Consider the following 14,021-nt stretch of genomic DNA (forward strand, 5'->3'; position numbering starts at 1 on the left):
TGTCAACTATTCCCCTATCCAAGGCAGTATCCGTAGAATTCCATCTTGTTAAGCAGCTTTATGTGTGGTACCTTATCAAATCCTTTTGAAAATCCAAGTAAGTGACATCCACTTCCTCTCCTTTGTCCACCCTGCTTGTTATTTCCTCGAAGAACTCCAAAAGATTTGTCAGGCAAAATTTCTCTTCACAGAAACCATTCTGAATTTGACATATTTTATCATTAGTCTCCAAGGACCCCGAAACCTTATCCTTAATAATAGACTCCAACACTTTCTCAACCACAGAGGTTAGGCTAACTATCCTATAATTTCTTTTCCTTTGCCTTCTTCCTTCTGAGAGAGTGGAGTGACATTTGCAATCTTCCAGACCTCCGGGACCATGCCAGAATCAAGTTTTCCTTGAAAGATCATGACCAATGCATCTGTTATCTCTTCAGCAACCTCTCTTAGGACTCTGGGGTGTAGTCTGTCAGGTCCAGGTGACTCATCCAGCTTATGATCTTTCAGTTTGCCTAGCACGTTTTTCCTTTGTTGTAGCAATGGTACTCACTCCTGTTTTTGACACTCACGGATCTCTGGCACACTGCAAGTGACTTCAACAGAGAAGACTGATGCAAAGTACTCATTAAGTTCATCTGCCATTTCTTTCTCCCCCATTACTACCTCACCAACATCATTTTCCAGTGATCCAATATCATCTCTCCTCCCTTTTACTTATTATAAAACTGGAAAAACATTTAGTATTCTGCTTTATATTATTGGCTAGTATACCTTAATATTTCATCTTTTCCCTCCTTACAGCGTTTTTTATTGCCTTTTGTTGGATTTTTAAATGCTTCATAATCATCCAACTTCCCACTCACTTTTGCTACCTTATATACCTTTTCCTTGTCTTTTATACAGTCCTTAACTTCTCTTGTCAGCTACTGTATCCTACCCCTGCCATTTGAGAACAACTTCTGTGGGATATATTTTTCCTGCGCCTTGTGATCTATTCCCAGAAACTTCAGCCATCTCTTCTCTGCCATCATCCCTGGCAGAACTGCATCCAATTCACCTGAGCAAGTTTCTCTCTCATGCCTCTGTAATTCCCTTAGTTCCATTGCATTACTGATACATGTGTCTTATGTTTCTCCCTCTCAAACTGCAGTATGAATTCAATCATATTATGATCACTGCCTCCCAAGGGTTTCTTTACATTAAACTCCCTAATAAGATCTGGGTTTTTACACAACGCCCAATCCAAGATGGCATTTTCCCTGAATAGGCTCAAACACAAGCTGCTCTAAAAAGCTATCTCATAGGCATTCAACAAATTCCCTCTCTTTCGATCTGACATCAACTTGATTATCCCAATTCCCTTGCATATTGTAGTCCCCATTACAATGGTGTCATTACCCTTATTACATGCCTTTTCCAGCTCCCTTTGCAATCTCAGACCCACATCTTTGCTATTATTTGGAGGCCCATATATGATTCCCATAATGGCTCTTTTACCCTTGCAGTTTCCAAACTCCAATCACAAAGATTTCAACATTCTCTGACCCCATGTCACCTCTTTCTAAAGATGTAATTTCATCTGTTACCAATAGAGCCACGTCAACACCTGTGCCTTCCTGCCTGTCCTTTCGATACAAATTATATCCTTTGATGTTAAGCTTCCTGCTATGGCCTTCTTTCAGCCATGATGCAATGGTGCTCACAACGTCATACCAACCAATCTCTAATTGCGCCATGAGTTTGTATCAGGTTCCAGAACCTACTCTGGCAGAAAATTCTAGATATCAGCCCTCACTATATATTATAGAAAACCCTACCTCTCAGAAGAATCCCCTTCAAACTCTTTCCTCTCATTTAAACCAAGGACCTCTTATTTTTTTTTAATATTACTACCATGGAAAAAGATTGTATCAACCCTGTTTACATCTCATGCAATCTTATATACCTTTCTCAGGCTACCCCATCAACATCCTTTGTTCCAAGGAAAATAAGTCTATTCAATCACTCCTTATAACTAAAGTCTCCAAGTCCAGGCAACATCCTGTTGAATCTCCTGTGAACTCTATACAGTATAATCACATTTATAATCAGGTGGCACGAGTGAACAACATGACCAATGGCAGTTCACAAAACTAATTATTTTATTTTTACTTCTTCTTTCAAATATGATTCTCCTACTAAGCTGTGTGTGATTGAAATCTGTGATTTACATTTTGATGGTATGTTTTTGGGCCAGTTGAGTAATTTGACTCTTTGCTGTCTCCAAGGGATTTTGGTTAGGTTTGGTGCAGAGTGTGCAGCCTGGCGAAAGGGCGCAAGCCCATGATGGACTCAATAGCTCCTCTTTAATTGAAGCATCGAGCAAGGTTGAAGTGGGTGAGGATGAGGGTGGAAGGCAGGTTGAGGTTAGGTGCCATCTGCCGACCTTTGGTTGATCTTCCTCTCTCTCTCTGGCTTGTGACTATTAGAGGAAAGTGTAAGAGTCCTGGCATCCATGTTGCCAAGATTGATTGGCAAACTGTGGACTTGTTTTGTGCGGCTTTGAAGTTCATGTTGCAGGTGCTCCTCGATTCGGCTTGTTCTTATTTTGTTGGTTTTGAACTGTTTGATCGGGCTGATCAATGTGGACTGGGGCACTTCGACGAAGAACGACCCTGTGGCTTGCATTGGCTCGTGGTGCGGCGCTGAACCGAACTAAACTGAATAGTACCTGTTTCCTGCTTTGACATTTGATATTTTACACGTTGTTCACTCACTTTTTGCCTTTTTTTGTGCATTGGGTGTTTGATGTTTTCTTGAATGGGTTCCTTGGTGTTTCTTTGTTTCATGGCTGCCAGCAGAAGGACAAGTGTCTGAGTTGTATTCTGCATACATACTTTCATAGGAAATGTACTTTGAATCTTCCTTCTTCAAGTTTTCTTCTTACATTGAATCACTCGGTCTCTGCTAAAAGCCTCTCCAAGGAGACTAGCTAACATCAAGAAATTGTCAATTGGAGAACTGGATGATGATGGGATTCTGTCTTATAGTTCTGTATATGAGCAAATGACCACGTCTAATGTATTTCTATTTAACTTTAGTTTTACTTCTGGGAGCTGAGATAGGGTGTTACATGTTGCATCCAGGGAAATTAACTTTGTGGAAGACCAATCTTGAGAACGGCCATGGCAACAAGCCAGTCTTTAGGTTATGAAGGAGTAAAGGAGTCGGGACTGCAAAACCTTTTCAACTCCAGACATAGATTCCTATTGACATGCATGATTGAGCTAGAAGTAAAGTCAACAAGATTACACACTGAGCTCTACTGTGGAGGAATTACACATGCAACTGAAGTGTTATAAGTAGAAACATAATAGCTACTTTTGAAAGATATCAAGAGAAATACAATTATGGAGATTTTTTTTCCACAGTTAACATAGTGCTGCAACTATTTTCCCACTTTTAGCACAACACTAATTTCCCATTGAAGGTTTGTACATCTGTAATGAAGTTGACAAAGTGGTGCACCTCTTACCTCTTCATTTTTGTTTCTATCCCGAATCCACTGTAGTTTTATAATTCCCCGTGAAACTTGCCTTTTACCTGGTGAAGGGAAGTCGCCTCCATTCCAGGTACAGTTCTCTTTAAAAACAGGCATACCCTTATTCATGAGTTCAAAGCCATCATCTACTTTGTCTTTGCAGTGAATAGAAACAGAAGGAGTGTTCAGTTTGATTAATGTATTGCTTGGGCATTGTGCTTTATTTTTGGGCCGATGCTAAGATTCTTGTCACAAAAAGAGCACGACTGATTAACAAAAATAATTGTTAGAAACTGAGATGTTAGGTTTTTATATGCTGCTAGTTGTAATAGCTTAAATACACTTTCAGAACAGGTGAAGTTAATAAATGTAAAGGTAACTCAAAGTGCAAGTTGACAATTAATTCAAGGGATCATCTTTATTCATGGGAAGGAGCATGGTCCAAAGAATAATGAATGACAATTTTATAGGGCAACACAAGCTCTTTAATAGACTTCAATGAAAACATATTTCAGAAGCTGACAACATACAGTCATTATTATATATGTGTGTTTAGTGTCTGTGATTGAGAATGCATTTCTATCTTGAAATATATTTACAAGGAAGATCAATTGATCCTGATGAAGGGTCTTGGCCTGATATGTTGACTCTTTTTTTCTATAAATGCTGTCTGACTTTCTGAGTTCCTTCATCATTTTTTCTGTGTAGCCACAGAAAAATTTAATAGGTTGGAGAATTTTTATTTACAAAATAGAAGATAGCAAGATAATTTTGTCAACATCTTTAAAAATGAATGGTTGGGTAGGGTAGGTGTGCAAGTAGTGTTTACAAGTGTAAGAGAATTCAAAGCTGAGGCCATAAATACAAATTAGTTATTGAAATCATTATAAAATTAGAAGAACTTTCTTAATTCAGAGAATGTTTATAATATTGATCTCACTACCACAAAAGATGGCTGAGGCATATAGCTTAGGTTCTTTCAAACCCACAGCAGACATGATCTCAATAGCTCTCCATGTGGCCTTGGATCATATAGGCAATGCAAAAATCTATGTCAGGATGCTGTTTATTGACTATAACTCAGTATTTAACACCATCATTCCCATGGTCCTGATTGAAAAGCTACAGAACCTGGGCTTTGGTACCTCCCTCTGCAACTGGATCCTCGACTTCCTAACTAGAAGACCACAATCTGTATAGATTAGAAATAATATCTCCACCTCATTGACGATCAACTCTTGTGCACCACAGGGGTGTGTGCTTAGCCCACTGCTCGACTCTCTCTATACCCATGACTATGTGGCCGGTCATAGCTCAAATGCCATCTGTAAATTTGCTGATGATACAACCATTGTTGGCAGAATTTCTGATGGTGATGAAAAGGCATACTGGAGCAAGATACATTAGTTAGTTAAGTGGTATTGCAGCAACAACCTTGCACTCAACATCAGCAAGACCAACAAACTGATTGTGCACTTCAGAAACACATCCCAATCCTCACAGGGAGATGAGAAGTGCAGAGGGAGAGCTGCCGCAGGTTCCTGTGTCAATACGTATCTCTAAGGACCTAACCTGGGCACAACTTATTGAAGCAGCTAAAATGAAGACAAGCCTGTGGCTATATTTTACTAGGAGTTTGAGGAGATTTGATTTGTCAACTAAAGCACTCAAAAGCTTCTATAAATGTACAGTGGAGAATATTCTGACTGGCTGCATCACTGTATCGTATGGGATGGGGGAGCAACTGCACAAGATTGAAGTAAGTTGCAGAAACTTGTAAATTCAGTTAGCTCCATCATGGCTACTAACCTCCATAGTTCCCAAGACAGATTCAATGAGCAGTGTGTTGGGAAGGTGTATCCATCATTAAGGATTCCCACCATACAGGACATGCTCTCTCACACCGGTACCATCAGGATGGAGGGACAGAAGCCTGATGGAATGCACTCAGTGATTCAGGAACAGCTTCTTCTCCTCTGCCATTTGATTTCTAAATGGGCATTGAACCCATGAGCACTACCTCACTACTTCTTATTTCTGTTTATTCCTCACCTTTTATTTTAAATTAATTATTCAATAGATATATATATATATATATATATATATATATATATATATATATACACACACACACACAAATATATTAAATGTATTTTTTTTGTCTGTAGGTATTTATTGTGTTTCATTGTACTGCTGCTATAAAGTTAACACATTTTATGACACATGCCAGTGATATTAAACCTGATTCTGATGTAATAGTAAGAAAAGAAAGATAAGATAAAGGAACCTTCAATGACCCAAGAGGACCTAGTTTAATCAGGAAGAAAAAGGAAGCATATAAAAGATTTAGGAAGCTAAAATCAGGCTGAACCCTTGTGGAATATAAGGATAGCCAGAAAGTGCTCAAGCAGGTAATTAGCAAAAAAGGGGCCAGGAAATGTCCTTGGTGAGTAAGGTCAAGGATAATCCCAAGGCATTTTATACTCGTATTAAGAGAAAGAAGATAATTAAGGAAATAATAGGTCCACTCAAAGATAGAAGGTATGCTTGGAGTCCGAGCAAGTGACTGAGGTACTAAATGAGTGCTTTGTGTTGATATTTACTGAAGAGAAGAAATTGGAGGATAGTGACTACAGACTGGGGCATACTAATGTGCTTGACCATTTTGAGATTAAGGAGGAGGTAGTGCTGGGTCTTCCAAAAAGCATTAAGGTGGATAAGTCCACAGAGCCTGATGGCATATAGCCTAGAATATTGAATGTGGAGTGGATGTTTCCTATACTGGGAGAATCTAGGACCAGAGGGCACAGCCTCAGAATGCAAGGACATTCCTTTGGAACAGAGATGAGGAGGAATTCATTTAGCCAGTAGATGGTGAATCAGTGGAATCTCTGGAGGCCAAGTTACTGGGTATTTAAAGCAGAGATTGATAGTTTCTTGATTAGTGAGGGTGTCAAAGACGATGGAGAGAAAACAGGAGAACGAGGTTGAGAGGAAACATAAGTGATCCATGATCAAATGGCAAAGCAGACTTGATGGGCTGAATGGCTTAATTCTTATGCTCTCATGTTCTTGTTGGTAGGGGTGTTGAATATAAGTATCATGTGCATTTATAGACACCCTTTATAAGAAGGATGTGGAATTAGAATTGAAACTAGTTTATTATTGTCACATGTACCAATATACAGTGAAAAGCTTCTCCTGCATATTGTTCATACAGTTCTTTCTTTACGCAGTGCATTGAGGTAGAACACACAAAAGTTCAAGTTCAGGTTTATTGTCATTTCAACCATATACACATATACTGCTAAACAAAACAATGTTCTTCCAGACCAAAGTGCACAACACAGTACATATAACTCACACACATCACATAAAGTAATATTACCACAATGAAATTAAGACATAATAAGGTGCACGTATGACAGAGTTAAAAAGTAAACAATATAACACTATCGGCATTTCATATGCAGAGAGACCTGGGTGGTGGCAGAGAGTTCAGTAGTCTCATAGCCTAGGGAAATAAGTTCTTTCCAATCCTTACAGTCCTTGTCAAAATGCTGCTGTACCTCCTGCTTGATGCTCAAGGAGGTCAAAGACATTGCTGGACAGGTAGGAGGGATCATTGTCAATGCTAAATAGCCTGCATATGCAGCAGTTTCAAAAAATATTTTGGATGAGTGGAAGAGAGACCCCAATGATCCTTTCAGCAGTCCTGACAACCCTTTGCAGTCAGGTGCCTTGCAATTCCTGTACCACATAGTGATGCCGTCGGTGAAGGTGCAAAATTATAATGTGGTAGATCATGAGGTCAAGAGTTCATCTTATTGTACAAGGGAACCTTTCAATTATCTTACAACAGGATTAAAGCTGTCCTTGAACCTGCTTGTGCATATTTCCATACTTTTGTGGCTTCTGCCCGATGAAAGAGGGGAGAAAAGTGAATGTCCAGGGCAAGTGAGGTCTTTGATTATATTGGCTGCTTTACTGAGGCAATGACATGTATAGGTAAATTGGAGCAGAAGCTCATTTCCATGATGTGCTGAGCTGTGTCCACAGTTCAGCAGTTTTTTGTGCTCACTTGCAAAGCAGTTGCTATATCAAGCCATTATATATCCAGACAGGATGCTTCGTAAGATGCATTGATAAGAATTGGTAAGGGTCGATGGAGGTATGCTAAGTATCTTTAGCCACCTGAGGAACTGGAGGTGCTGATGAGCTTCCTTGGCCATGCCGTCTATGTGGTTGGAATGGAACAGACTATTCCTAGCAACTTGACACTCTCGTCCTCTGAACCTCAACATCTTTGATATAGTCAGGAGCATGTGCACCACCACCCTTCCTGAGTCAATGACCAGCTCCTTTGTTTTGCCTACACTGAGAAAAAGTATGTTATGAAGACCGTTGGAAGGATGCTGAGGAGTCTAAGATGCTGCCTGGACTAGACAAAATATGAGTGATAAGGAAATGTTGGGCCCATTTGGATCGCTTTCCCGAGAGCATCAGAGGCTAAGCGGAGACCTAATGGAGGTTTTCTTGAGAAACAGAGATAGGATAGGAAGTCAGAATCTTTTCCCTGAGTTGGAAATGTCAAACACCAATGAGCATGCTTTTAAAGTTAGAGGGAAGAAGTTTAAAGGTGACATGAAGCACAAGTTCTTTTACACAGAGTGGTAGGTGCCTGAAATGATTTAGCAGGGATAGTAGTAGATTCAAGCTATTTAAGAGGCCTTTCAGTTGACACACAAATGTAACGCTCAGGGCTGTCAGCTCGTTTTTATCTCGGGGAAAACCTCGTCCGCCCGCCAAACCGTGTCTCACGTTTATGTAGTTGCTGTGTAATGCACCCTGGTACAAACTCACACATCAAAGATCAGACAGCACACAGTGTACGATTTACAGATTACACTTTATAAATCTTACTGGAAGGGTGTAATTAATAGAGGTACAACATAAAAGAAAAGTAAAAGGAGTCAAACTTATCAGTGTTCAACCACTTCGTGCACAACCGTTGGAGCTCAAATAACAGGGTCTTCTTTCCACCAGTTGATCTCCTCCGACCTTCTTGACAAGCCGCCTGGGACCAACCATGGTGGTCAAACAGAGTGCATCCAGCACATCGTTCCTCTTCGGTTCTCCTCCCAAAAAGCCCACGCATTCAAACAGGTTCCCACATATTTACAGATAGAATAACATAGCTTCCATTGGTTAGTTCCTCCGTTATCTATAACTATAAGCCAAACATTTCAGCTACAGAGAACATTACCTCATAGTTAACAAAGAAGCCATTTCATTATTACATTTCAGAGGAGCCATCTTATAATTAGCAATTAACAGTTAACATTACAGTTAATATTACTGAGAACCCTACGCAAATATGAAGGGAATGGAGGGATATGGAAGATACACAGGAGGAAGACATTTAGTATAAATTGACATCAACATCAGCACAGTTTCTGGGCCAAAGAGCCGGTCCAGTGCTGTGCTGTCCTAAATATTTATAAAAACAAAAATGGGGATGAGGTAACACTCAAAACGCTGGAGTAAATCAACAAGGCAGGCAACTCCTGTGCAGGGAAATAGACAGTCAGTGTTTTGGGATAATGCCCTTCACCTGGACTGAAAGATAGCGGGCAGTTAGCCAGTATAATAGAGTAAAAGGAAGGTGTGGAGAAAAAGCTAGCTGGCTCTGAATCCAGGTGAGTGGGGGTGGGGGGGTGATTGGCATATGGGGTAAAAGAGTGTAGGAATAATGCCAGAAGTTGGGAAGTGATAAATGGCTAAAAATAATGCAAGCAACACACATCAAAGTTGCTGGTGAACGCAGCAGGCCAAGCAGCATCTGTAGGAAGAGGTGCAGTCGACGTTTCAGGCCGAGACCCTTCGTCAGGACCTGATGAAGGGTCTCGGCCTGAAACGTCGACTGCACCTCTTCCTACAGATGCTGCTTGGCCTGCTGCGTTCACCAGCAACTTTGATGTGTGTTGCTTGAATTTCCAGCATCTGCAGAATTCCTGTTGTTTGCGTAAAAATAATGCAATCTGGTAGGAAAAGAAGTAAGAACATGGAATATAAGGAGGGGAGCCACTGAGAAGGGTGATGTCAGATGGAGGTGGTAGAGGAAAGGAAAGAGACATGATGGAAGCCACGCAGTTCAGGAGGAGAGAGAATAGGGACAGAGGGGAAGAAGTTACTGAAAGTTGGCAAATTCAAAGTTAGTGCCACCAGGTTGTAGGCTACCCTGGAGGAATATGTGGTGCTGTTCCCATAGTTTGCATTTGGGATGAAGTAACTATTTTGGAAAGTGACTTGCTGCAGAGTTATTTGATTTGAATGGCCAGTATTCCTGTTTGTACTATCACTGTAGGAATGTGGATCGATCATGTCAATCGCAAAGAGTAGTCTATTTGAGCTTCCATGCTAATTCATAATTCTCTAGTCTCTTTCATTTTGTTCATTATGAATTTTACATCAAGAACATCTTGCCTTGAATTTGTTCCCCAAGATTTCAGAATTCTTTTTATTTCTTTATGCCACTTTATTATAACCAAAAAAATTTAAGATTAAATATAATTTCCAATGTAATATTTGTATCTTTTTATCTTTCTTTAATGACCAATAGTAAAAATCATTTGAAAGTTATTTCCTTTATGTTGCTGGTAGGTTATACAATCAGGCAGTATGAAATAGAGAAGTTTTGAATATTTCTAATTTTATAATCAGGACAACTAAATATGCAAGAATATATTTCAGACAAATGTCATACTCATAACTACAGTAAATTTTGTGGTGGAAGCAGCTTGAAATAACATTTGTCATGATGTGAGGTGAACAGCTTTTTAATGAACTATCAATTTTTCTAGAGGGGAAGTATCAGTTGAGGATAAATTTTCTGAAGACAAGCCAAGGCATGAGACAACGTTTCATATAGCATGACAGCCAATAGGCAAATTGTTGCATATGCCATTATCCACCAATGAGAAAAGGCTTTCTCTGAAATGACAATTCTGACTTTCCAATTTGGCTGTTTTCCCTCATTCCCGTATCTCTTGATGTTGAAACCGTAGTCATCAACATTCCAAAACTTTGTAATCAGTGACAAAGCATGCCTCATAACTGTTGCCACAGTGTGGCAGATCCCGTAATTCAACTTTTGACCACCCTGGACACCCGCATGAAACAAATGCTGGGTTGATAAACTTTGCAAATCACGTCCTCTCCCAGGTGCAGGAGCAGGGCCAGGTCTATACCACTACATGACTAATTGTTGACTTAACAACACAGAAGGTAGGCAATGAACCATGACTGGAGAGGGAAATTGAATTTCCGTTGCAATCATGGTTCCCACTGAAGGATTTATTTCCTCTTATATGTCAGCAGAAATGTGCGATGGTGTACACAGTGAATGCTGAAATGAGCTAAATCTGTTGCCTCAGTTTATAGTCGCAAAATGCTTTTCATAATTTTTGATATAACCAGAAAAATCTGGTAGAAGAAACTTGAAGTATTATGGGCTGCAATGTTTTCACCACAGGCTAATTTCACAAAATTATTTGCATATCTTGCACTAAAGATAATAGAAATGTTTTGAAGCAGTTACTTTATTGATCAGTGTTATTATTGTAAACTGAATTCTATCTGGACCATAGTGAATCAGCAGCTTGTGTTATACACAGCTCCATTTTCTGATGATTTGTGAAATGGACTGTTGGTTTCCTATTTCTATTTTATGCTATCAGACAGTGTAAGTTTCACCCCCAGAGGCAAACAGCCTCTTTCAAATTGAGATGCTAATTACAGCTTAAACAAGCAAAAAGAAACAAAACTTGTGATAAACTCCTATCTAAATGGGAAGTTAGAAAAATTAAGTTACTAAGATGATTTTCAAATTACAGATTCTTCATACAAGCTCACGATTACATCCAAGAGAATGTGGAAAACAGAGTTAAGTTCAACAACTGAGGAAGCGATATAAATGAAACCACGTTCATACACCTAAAACCAAGCAATGTTTAATATAAATTTTAAAGCAAAATCGTTGCCATGTCTTGTATAGCTACAACGTAACTGAATTAATGTTAACAAAATATTAGTGACACAGAGTAATTGCGTCATGCAGCATGAAAACAGACCTTTCGGCCCAACTCATCTATGGTGACTGTTGCCCAGAAAGCTAGTCCCACCTGCTCTCATTTGGACCATTGCTCTCTAAATCTGTCCTATCCACGTACTTATCTAGTTGACCTTTAAATGTTGCTAATGTAGCTATGTTAATCATTATTTCTGGCAATTCATTCCAAATATGCAGCACCCTTTGCATGAAAAAGTTCTGATGTCTTTTTTAAATCTCCCATCTTTGATCCTAAATCTACGCCCTCTCCCTACAGAAAAGACAATGTATTTTCACCCTGTCTATGTTCTTCATGATCTATCAATTCACCTTCAATCCCCTACATTCCAGGGAATAAAGTCCTAGTTTAGTCATCATCTCCTTGTAACTAAAGATCCCAAATCCAGGCGACAATCTGGTAAAATCTTTTCCGCACACTTTCAAGTTTAATTAAAAACCAGGGCAATAAAAACTGTACATAACATTCCAAGTACATCTTACTAATGTCTTATTTAACTGCCGCATAAATTCCCATCTCCTGTACTCAGTGCCTTGACAGATGAAGGCCAGTTTGCCGGGTGCTTACTCCGACATCCTATCTACCTTCACTGGTTTCAGCTGGTTTCAGAGGTCCCTTTGTTCCATAACACTGCCCAATGCCCTACCATTCACTGTATACTGTAAGTGCCTTCCTGGATTGACCTCCCAAAATGCAATCCCTTTCACTAATCTGGAATGAAAGCAATTTGCTAATCCTCAGCCTACGTGCCTAGCTGATCAATATCCAACTTTAATTTCCCATAACCTTTGATTCTATCTGCAATCCTAACTTTTTTAAGATCATATACAAACTTATTAACCATGCATTGTGCATTAAAATTGTTGAGAGCTTTAAACTGGCCAGGAAAGAGTTTAAGAAAGGAGTTAGGGGAGCAAGAAGGGGAAATGAGAAGGCCCTGGCAAATTGGATTAAGGAAACCCCCAAGGACTTCTACCTATAAAGAACAGGAGATAACTAGAGCAAAGTTAAGATTGATCATGGATGAAAGAGGAAATGCCTACTGGCTGGAGTAGGAGGAGGTAAGGGAGGTCCTTAATGAATACTTTGCTTCAGTATTCCCCTGTGATAAGGACCTCGTTGAATGTGAAGAAAGTGTGGAACAGTCTAGGATGGTCGTACCTATTGGCAAGAGGAAGTGCTGGAGCTTTTAAAAAAACATGAGAATAGATACAGTGCCTAGAAAACGTATGCATCCCGCTTGAAAGTTTTCATGTTTTATTAATTGAAAACATTGAATCAATGTTTAATTTGGCTTTTTTGAAACTGATCAGCAGAAAAAGACTCCTTTGTGTCAAAATGAAAACAGATCTCTACAAAGTGATCTAAATTAATTACAAATATAAAGTGCAAAATAATTGATTGCATAAGTATTCACGCCCTTTAATATGACACAGCCATTTGGTTTTAGAAGTCATATAATTAGTTAAATGGAGATAGGTTTTTGGAGACCTGTGTGCAGTCAAGATATTTCAATTGATTGAAGTAAAAATACACAGGTATCTAGAAGGTCCAATTGCTGGTGACTCAGTATCCTGTCAAAAATGACACCATGAAGACAAAAGAACACTTCATGCAACTCGGTGAAAAGGTTATTGTAAAGCACAAGTCAGGAGATGGAAACAAGAAAATTTTCAAGTCACTGAATATCACTTGGAGTACTTTTAAGTCAATCATCAAGAAATGGAAAGAATATGACACAGCTGGAAATCTGCCTACAGCAGGCCATCTTCGAAAACTGAGTGTCCATGCAAGCAGGGGACTAGTGAGGGAGGCCACCAAGAGACCTATGACAACTCTGGAGGAGTTACAAGCTTCAGTAGCTGAGATGGGAGAGACTGCATATACAACAACAGTTGCCCGGGTGCTTTACCATTCACAACTTTATGGGACAGTGGCAAAAAAAAACATTGTTGAAATAAACTCCCATGAAATCTCAGCTAGAGTTTGTCAGAAGGCAGGTGGGAGACTCTGAAGTCAGCTGCAAGAAGGTTCTATGATCTAACAAAACCAAAATTGAGCTCTATGGTCATCAGAATAAACGCGATGTTTGGCTTAAGCCAAACACCGCACATCATCAGAAACACACCATCCCAACCATGAAGCATGATGGTGGCTACATCATGCTGTGGGGATGCTTCACTGCAGTAGGCCCTGGAAGGCTTGTGAAGGTAGAGGGTAAAATGAATGTAGCAAAATATAGGGAAATCCTGGAGGAAAAATCTGATGCAGTCTGCTAGAGAACTGCGACTTGGGAGAAGATTTATTTTCTAGCAAGGCAATGACCCCAAGCATAAAGCCAAGGCTACACAGGAATGGCTTAAAACGGCAAA

Source organism: Mobula birostris, chromosome 2 (assembly GCF_030028105.1).
Source record: "Mobula birostris isolate sMobBir1 chromosome 2, sMobBir1.hap1, whole genome shotgun sequence".
Lineage (NCBI taxonomy): Eukaryota > Metazoa > Chordata > Chondrichthyes > Myliobatiformes > Myliobatidae > Mobula > Mobula birostris.